At 53.4% G+C, this 6,323-nt stretch overlaps 1 protein-coding gene across 3 annotated transcripts in view; it reads left to right on the top strand.

Moving 5' to 3' along the window:
• The first annotated feature begins 2,147 nt into the window (after positions 1-2,147).
• LOC119953487 (glucagon receptor-like) overlaps positions 2,148-6,323 on the top strand; it is a 150,720-nt gene continuing 146,544 nt past the window's right edge. For all 3 annotated transcript variants that reach the window (XR_005458033.1, XR_005458032.1, XM_038777819.1), the window contains exon 1: positions 2,148-2,330. The gene's annotated coding sequence lies outside the window, so the exon portion shown is untranslated. The remainder of the gene's footprint in view (positions 2,331-6,323) is intronic.

Genomic DNA, 6,323 nt, shown 5'->3' with positions numbered 1-6,323 from the left:
TTTCTCGACCCTTCTCTGTTGATTTTCTGACTTGAGCCGCAAATATTTAGATTGAAATATGTTTACGAGTTAGGGTTGGGGTGGTGTTGGGTGGGTGGGGGTGGTCAGGGAGTGATTTGCAGCGGTTGGATTGCACAGACACCCAGCTTAAACCGGCGAATTAGAGATCCCTGGGACAAATGCAGTCAGTGTTATTGTGGTTGATGTGTGGACATCATAAACAAACTGAACCTCAGCAAAACACAGCAGCGCTCTGAATACCCCGGCAGTGGCTCTCTGTCCAGACTCTCTCACACTCAGCAACTCTTCCCCACAAATAGAACTGCTGAGATTTAGACAAACCCTCTGGACTGTTGCACTAAAAGATCGCGGACTCGTCTCCTCTTGAACTGCCTATTAGTAAATCAACATTGCACCAAAAAGCTACATTCTACATACCGCGGGGTTTACTCACCGCTGCTTGGAGTTATCGACCGATTAGAAAACCAGATATTACTGAACCAACAATTAGTCATTCTTTTACAATCAGATCGGAGACCCGCAATTATCCATTACAGGGCAGTGTGTGTTAATCGCTGAGGGCGATCTGTATCCATTGCAGCACAGTGTTAATTAATGGGAGTGATCTATGTCCATTACAGGACAGCGTGTGTTAATTACTGGAAGTGATATGTGTCCATTACAGGACAGTGTGTGTTAATTGCTGGGAGTGATCTATGTCCATTACAGGACAGTGTGTTAATTAATGGGAGTGATACATGTCCATTACAGGACCGTGTGTGTTAATTACTGGGACTGATCTGTGTCCATAACAGGAAAGTGTGTGTTAATTACTGGGATTGATTCATGTACATTACATGACAGTGTGTATTAATTACTGGGAGTGATACATGTTCATTACAGGTCAGTGTGTGTCAATTACTGGGGGTGATCTACGTTCATTACAGGACAGCGTGTGTTAATTACTCAGAATGGTACATGTCCATTACAGGACAGTGTGTGTTAATTACTGGGGGTGATCTATGTCCATTACGGGACAGGGTGTGTTAATTACTGGAAGTGAGCTACGTCCATTACAGGACAGTGTGTGTTAATTACTGGGGGTGATCTATGTCCATTACAGGACAGTGTGTGTTAATTACTGGAAGTGAGCTATGTCCATTACAGGACAGTGTGTGTTAATTACTGGGAATGACACATGTCCGTTACAGGAGAATGTGCGTTAATTACTGGGGGTGATCGATGTCCATTAAAGGGTGGTGTGTGTTAATTACTGGAACTGATACATGTCCATTACAGGACTGCTGAACTGCACAGATGTGTGGCGGAGAAGTTTGAAGTAGCTCATTTTGATAGGCAGAATGAGGAGAGGCAATCCAGTAAATGGTGCAATGTGAATGCGGTGCTTGGGAAGCCAGACCAGATGGTGCACACATCCAATTTTTGAGAGTTGGGAAGGAAAAACTGAGAAACTTTTTGTTTTGAAGAAAGGCACACAGATTTCTTGGTTTCATAAAAGTACCGATCAAGGACGCTATTGTGAATCTTCATGAAACGCTGACTAAGCCCCTAACTGATGTACTGTCTCCAACCGCTGTTTTGGAAAGATGGTGTGAGGGAGGGGGGGGGGGGGGGGGAGATGAACCCAGGAGAGGGGGGGAAACCCCGGCTACATGGAGAGTCCAGGGGCGGTGGGGTAGGTTTTCCTGCCCGCTGGGGTTCGGGGAGAAATCGGTGTTCAAAACCATGAAGGGTTTTAATAGGAGAAATAAGGAGGAACTGCCTCTCGTGGCGCGGGCTCGGTAACAGGAGGATAGATGAAGGCAGCTGGTGACATAAGGAGAAACTTTGTCTTGTTAACGGTGCTGATGTGAAATAGACAATCTGAAAGATTTCAGCAGGAAATTGGATACATGCTTGAAATTGAAAGAAGGGTGGGACAGTGGGGAGTGGGCAGCAGGGCAGGGGGGAGGGGGGACTAATTAGCCAGCTCTCTCCAGCAGGGACAGGGTGGGCCGAATGGTCTGACCCTGTGATTGTGTTTTAGGGGTGGGGAGGTGGGGGTGGCTGGTTTGCTGCGCACGCGGTCCCTCCTCCCCTCTGCTGGAGTGTTCACTGTCACATCAAACCCCAGACAGAGACACACATTCAAACAAGGGGGAAGGATCTCTGTAAAGACGTTCCAGCTCCGGCTTCCGCCGCCCCATTCCTGGGCAAAGTTTTATTTTTCGCCACTCCTTTGCATTGAAGGCAGACTGTGGGATTATTGGGAAAGGTTTGGAGATATTCCCAGGATGTTGCTGAGGGTCTCTCCAGGATACACCTGCACGGTAGGTCACCTGTTTGAACTTGCACTCTGTACCTGGCTGGATCTGTGTGTTGTCAGCCTTGCTGTTATCCCGGCCCCCCTGAGCTTTGGGGGCCAGTCAGACCCGGGGCTACAGGATCCCGGACTCCCCTGGAGAGCTGGGCTGGGTCTCCAGAGGCAGCTTCATCCCGAGCGGGGCAGGTTGAAAGCTCTCCCCCCCTGTCAAACACTCACACACACACTCACACACACACTCTCACTCACACACACTCACTCACTCACACACACACACATACACTCACATACAGACACACACACTCTCACTCACACACTCACTCACTCACACACACACACATACACTCACATACAGACACACACACTCTCACTCACACACTCACTCACTCACACACACACACATACACTCACATACAGACACACACACTCTCACTCACACTCACACTCACTCACACATACACTCACAGACACACACAAACACACACACACTCAGACACACTTACACACACACACACACACGCACAGGCTCTGCTCTCACTCTCAGCAGCCTTCCCACAACTAGCCCATTCCCAGGACAACATTTCATGGATGTCAGAGGCTGTGTGGGGATTGGGTTAGAGTCAGTGGGGGGGGGGGGGGGGGGTTGAAAAGAAGAAAGAAAATCGCTTATTGTCACAAGTAGGCTTCAATGAAGTTACTGTGAAAAGCCCCTAGTCGCCACATTCCGGCGCCTGTTCGGGGAGGCTGGTACGGGAAGGTAGAGTCAGTGAGGGGGGGGGGGGGGGGGGGTTAGAGTCAGTGAGGGGCGGGGGGTTAGAGTCAGTGGGGGGGGGGGCTTAGAGTCAGTGGGGGGGGGGGGGGGTTAGAGTCAGTGAGGGGGGTTAGAGTCAGTGAGGGGGGTTAGAGTCAGTGAGGGGGGTTAGAGTCAGTGAGGGGGGGTTAGAGTCAGTGAGGGGGGTTAGAGTCAGTGAGGGGGGGTTAGAGTCAGTGAGGGGGGTTAGAGTCAGTGAGGGGGGATTAGAGTCAGTGAGGGGGGGTTAGGGTCGGTGAGGGGGGGTTAGAATCAGTGAGGGGGGGTTAGAGTCAGTGAGGGGGTTAGAGTCAGTGGGAGGGGGTTAGAGTCAGTGAGGGGGGTTAGAGTCAGTGAGGGGGAGTTAGAGTCAGTGAGGGGGGGTTAGAGTCAGTGAGGGGGATTAGAGTCAGTAAGGGGGGGTTAGAGTCAGTGAGGGGGGGTTAGGGTCGGTGAGGGGGGGTTAGAATCAGTGTGGGGGGGTTAGAGTCAGTGAGGGGGTTAGAGTCAGTGGGAGGGGGTTAGAGTCAGTGAGGGGGGGGTTAGAGTCAGTGAGGGGGATTAGTCAGTGAGGGGTTTAGAGTCAGTGAGGGGCGTTAGAGTTAGTGAGGGGGGGTTAGAGTCAGTGAGGGGGTTAGAGTCAGTGAGGGGGGTTAGAGTCAGTGAGGGGGGTTAGAGTCAGTGAGGGGGTTAGAGTCAGTGAGGGGGGTTAGAGTCAGTGAGGGGGATTAGAGTCAACGAGGGGGGTTAGAGTCAGTGAGGGGGGGTTAGAGTCAGTGAGGGGGGGTTAGAGTCAGTGAGGGGGGTTAGAGTCAGTGAGGGGGGGTTAGAGTCAGTGAGGGGGGTCAGTGTCAGTGAGGGGGGATTAGTGTCAGTGAGGGGGGTTAGGGTCAGTGAGGGGGGTTAGAGTCAGTGAGGGGGGGTTAGAGTCAGTGAGGGGGGGTTAGAGTCAGTGAGGGGGGTTAGGGTCGGTGGGGGGGGTTAGGGTCGGTGAGGGGGGGTTAGTGTCGGTGAGGGGGGGTTAGAGTCAGTGAGGGGGGGTTAGAGTCAGTGAGGGGGGTTAGAGTCAGTGAGGGGGGGTTAGTGTCAGTGAGGGGGGATTATAGTCAGCGAGGGGGGTTAGAGTCAGTGAGGGGGGGATTAGAGTCAGTGAGGGGGGGTTAGAGTCAGTGGGGGGGGGTTAGAGTCAGTGAGGGGGGGTTAGAGTCAGTGAGGGGGTTAGGGTCAGTGAGGGGGGGTTAGAGTCAGTGAGGGGGGGTTAGAGTCAGTGAGGGGGGTTAGAGTCAGTGAGGGGGGTTAGTGTCAGTGAGGGGGGGTTAGAGTCAGTGAGGGGGGATTAGAGTCAGTGAGGGGGGGTTAGAGTCAGTGAGGGGGGTTAGAGTCAGTGAGGGGGGGTTAGAGTCAGTGAGGGGGGGTTAGAGTTTGTGAGTCAGGGACATGGGGCGAGTCATTCAGGTTCAGTGCTTGAGGGTTAGTTTTCTGGAGTTGGGGAGGGGGTTTAGAGAGGGGGGGTCAGTTTTGGGGAGTTGGAGGGGGGCTCAGTTTTGGGGAGTTAGAGAGGGGGGGTCAGTTTTCGGGAGTTAGAGAGAGGGGGGGTCAGTTTTGGGGAGTTAGGGGGGTCAGTTTTGGGGAGTTAGAGAGGGGGGGTCAGTTTTGGGGAGTTAGAGAGGGGGCGCTCAGTTTCGGGGAGTTGGGGGGGCTCAGTTTTAGGGAGGTAGAGAGAGGGGGGGTCAGTTTTGGGGAGTTAGGGGGGCTCAGTTTTAGGGAGGTAGAGAGAGGGGGGGGTCAGTTTTGGGGAGTTAGAGAGGGGGGGCTCAGTTTCGGGGAGTTGGGGGGGCTCAGTTTTAGGGAGGTAGAGAGAGGGGGGGTCAGTTTTGGGGAGTTAGGGGGGTCAGTTTTAGGGAGTTAGAGAGAGGGGGGTCAGTTTTGGGGAATTAGAGAGGGGGGGTCAGTTTAGGGAGTTAGAGAGGGGGGCTCAGTTTTGGGGAGTTAGAGAGAGGGGGGGTCAGTTTAGGGAGTTGGGGGGGGTTCAGTTTTCGGGAGTTAGAGAGAGGGGGGGTCAGTTGTGGGGAGTTAGAGGGGGGGTCAGTTTTGGGGAGTTAGAGAGAGGGGGGGTCAGTTTGGGGAGTTAGAGAGAGGGGGGGTCAGTTTTGGGGAGTTAAAGAGGGGGGGTCAGTTTTGGGGAGTTAGAGAGGGGGTCAGTTTTGGGGAATTAGAGAGGAGGGGTCAGTTTAGGGAGTTAGAGAGAGGGGGGGTCAGTTTTGGAGAGTTTGCGATGGGGGTTTGAATTGGGGGGGTTGGAGAATGGGGAGGGTTAGAGTTTGGCAGGTTAATTTCGGGGAGTTTGAGGTGGGGGTTTATAGTCAGTTTGGGGGAGGGGGAAAGTCAGTGGGTCTGTTGGCCGGGGGGGGGGGGGGGGGGGGGGGGTGAGACAGTCAGTGGGTCAGTGGGGTGCCAGGGGTTGGGAGTTTGGGAGTGAGATTTGGGGGTTATAGTCAGTTGGGGGGGGGGGGGGGGGGGAGGCAGCAAATAGATTCTCTGGGGCTTTGAGCCAATGGGGGTCTGTTAGATTTTGGGGTCTGTAGTTTGGGGGGGGGGCTGCAGTCAGTTGCTGGGTGATCTAATATTGAGCACCAGTCAGTGATAGACCTCGGGGAGTTTTAAAGTGTGTTCCAATAGGCAGCAGCGTGAATCCTTGATTAACCTTCGGGTATGAACAAACTTTCCCGGGAAATACATTGAACATACAGTGCAGAAGGAGGCCATTCGGCCCATCGAGTCTGCACCGAGCCACTTAAGTGCACACTTCCACCCTATCCCCGTAACCCAATAACCCCACCTAACCACCTTTTTTGGACACTTAAGGGCAATTTATCGCGGCCAATCCACCTAACCTGCAAGTCTTTGGACTGTGGGAGGAAACCGGAGCACCCGGAGGAAGCCCACGAGGACACGGGGGAGAACGTGCAGACTCTGCCCAGACAGTGACCTAAGCCGGGAAACAAACCTGGGAGCCTGGCACTGTGAAGCCACAGTGTTAACCACTGTGCTACCGTGCTGCCTTGTGAGCAATTATAAAAAGGGCCAATGAGGGAGAAAGAGATCCAGGAGTGGCGAACAGGGGAGGGAGTGGGTTAAATGGGGGAGTGGCTGAAAGGGGGCAGTGGGTGAAATGGGGGAGTGGGTGAAATGGGGGAGGGGTGAAATGGG

Source organism: Scyliorhinus canicula, chromosome 18, assembly GCF_902713615.1.
Source record: "Scyliorhinus canicula chromosome 18, sScyCan1.1, whole genome shotgun sequence".
NCBI classification, from domain to species: domain Eukaryota; kingdom Metazoa; phylum Chordata; class Chondrichthyes; order Carcharhiniformes; family Scyliorhinidae; genus Scyliorhinus; species Scyliorhinus canicula.
This window is presented reverse-complemented; position numbering and strand designations above follow the sequence as displayed.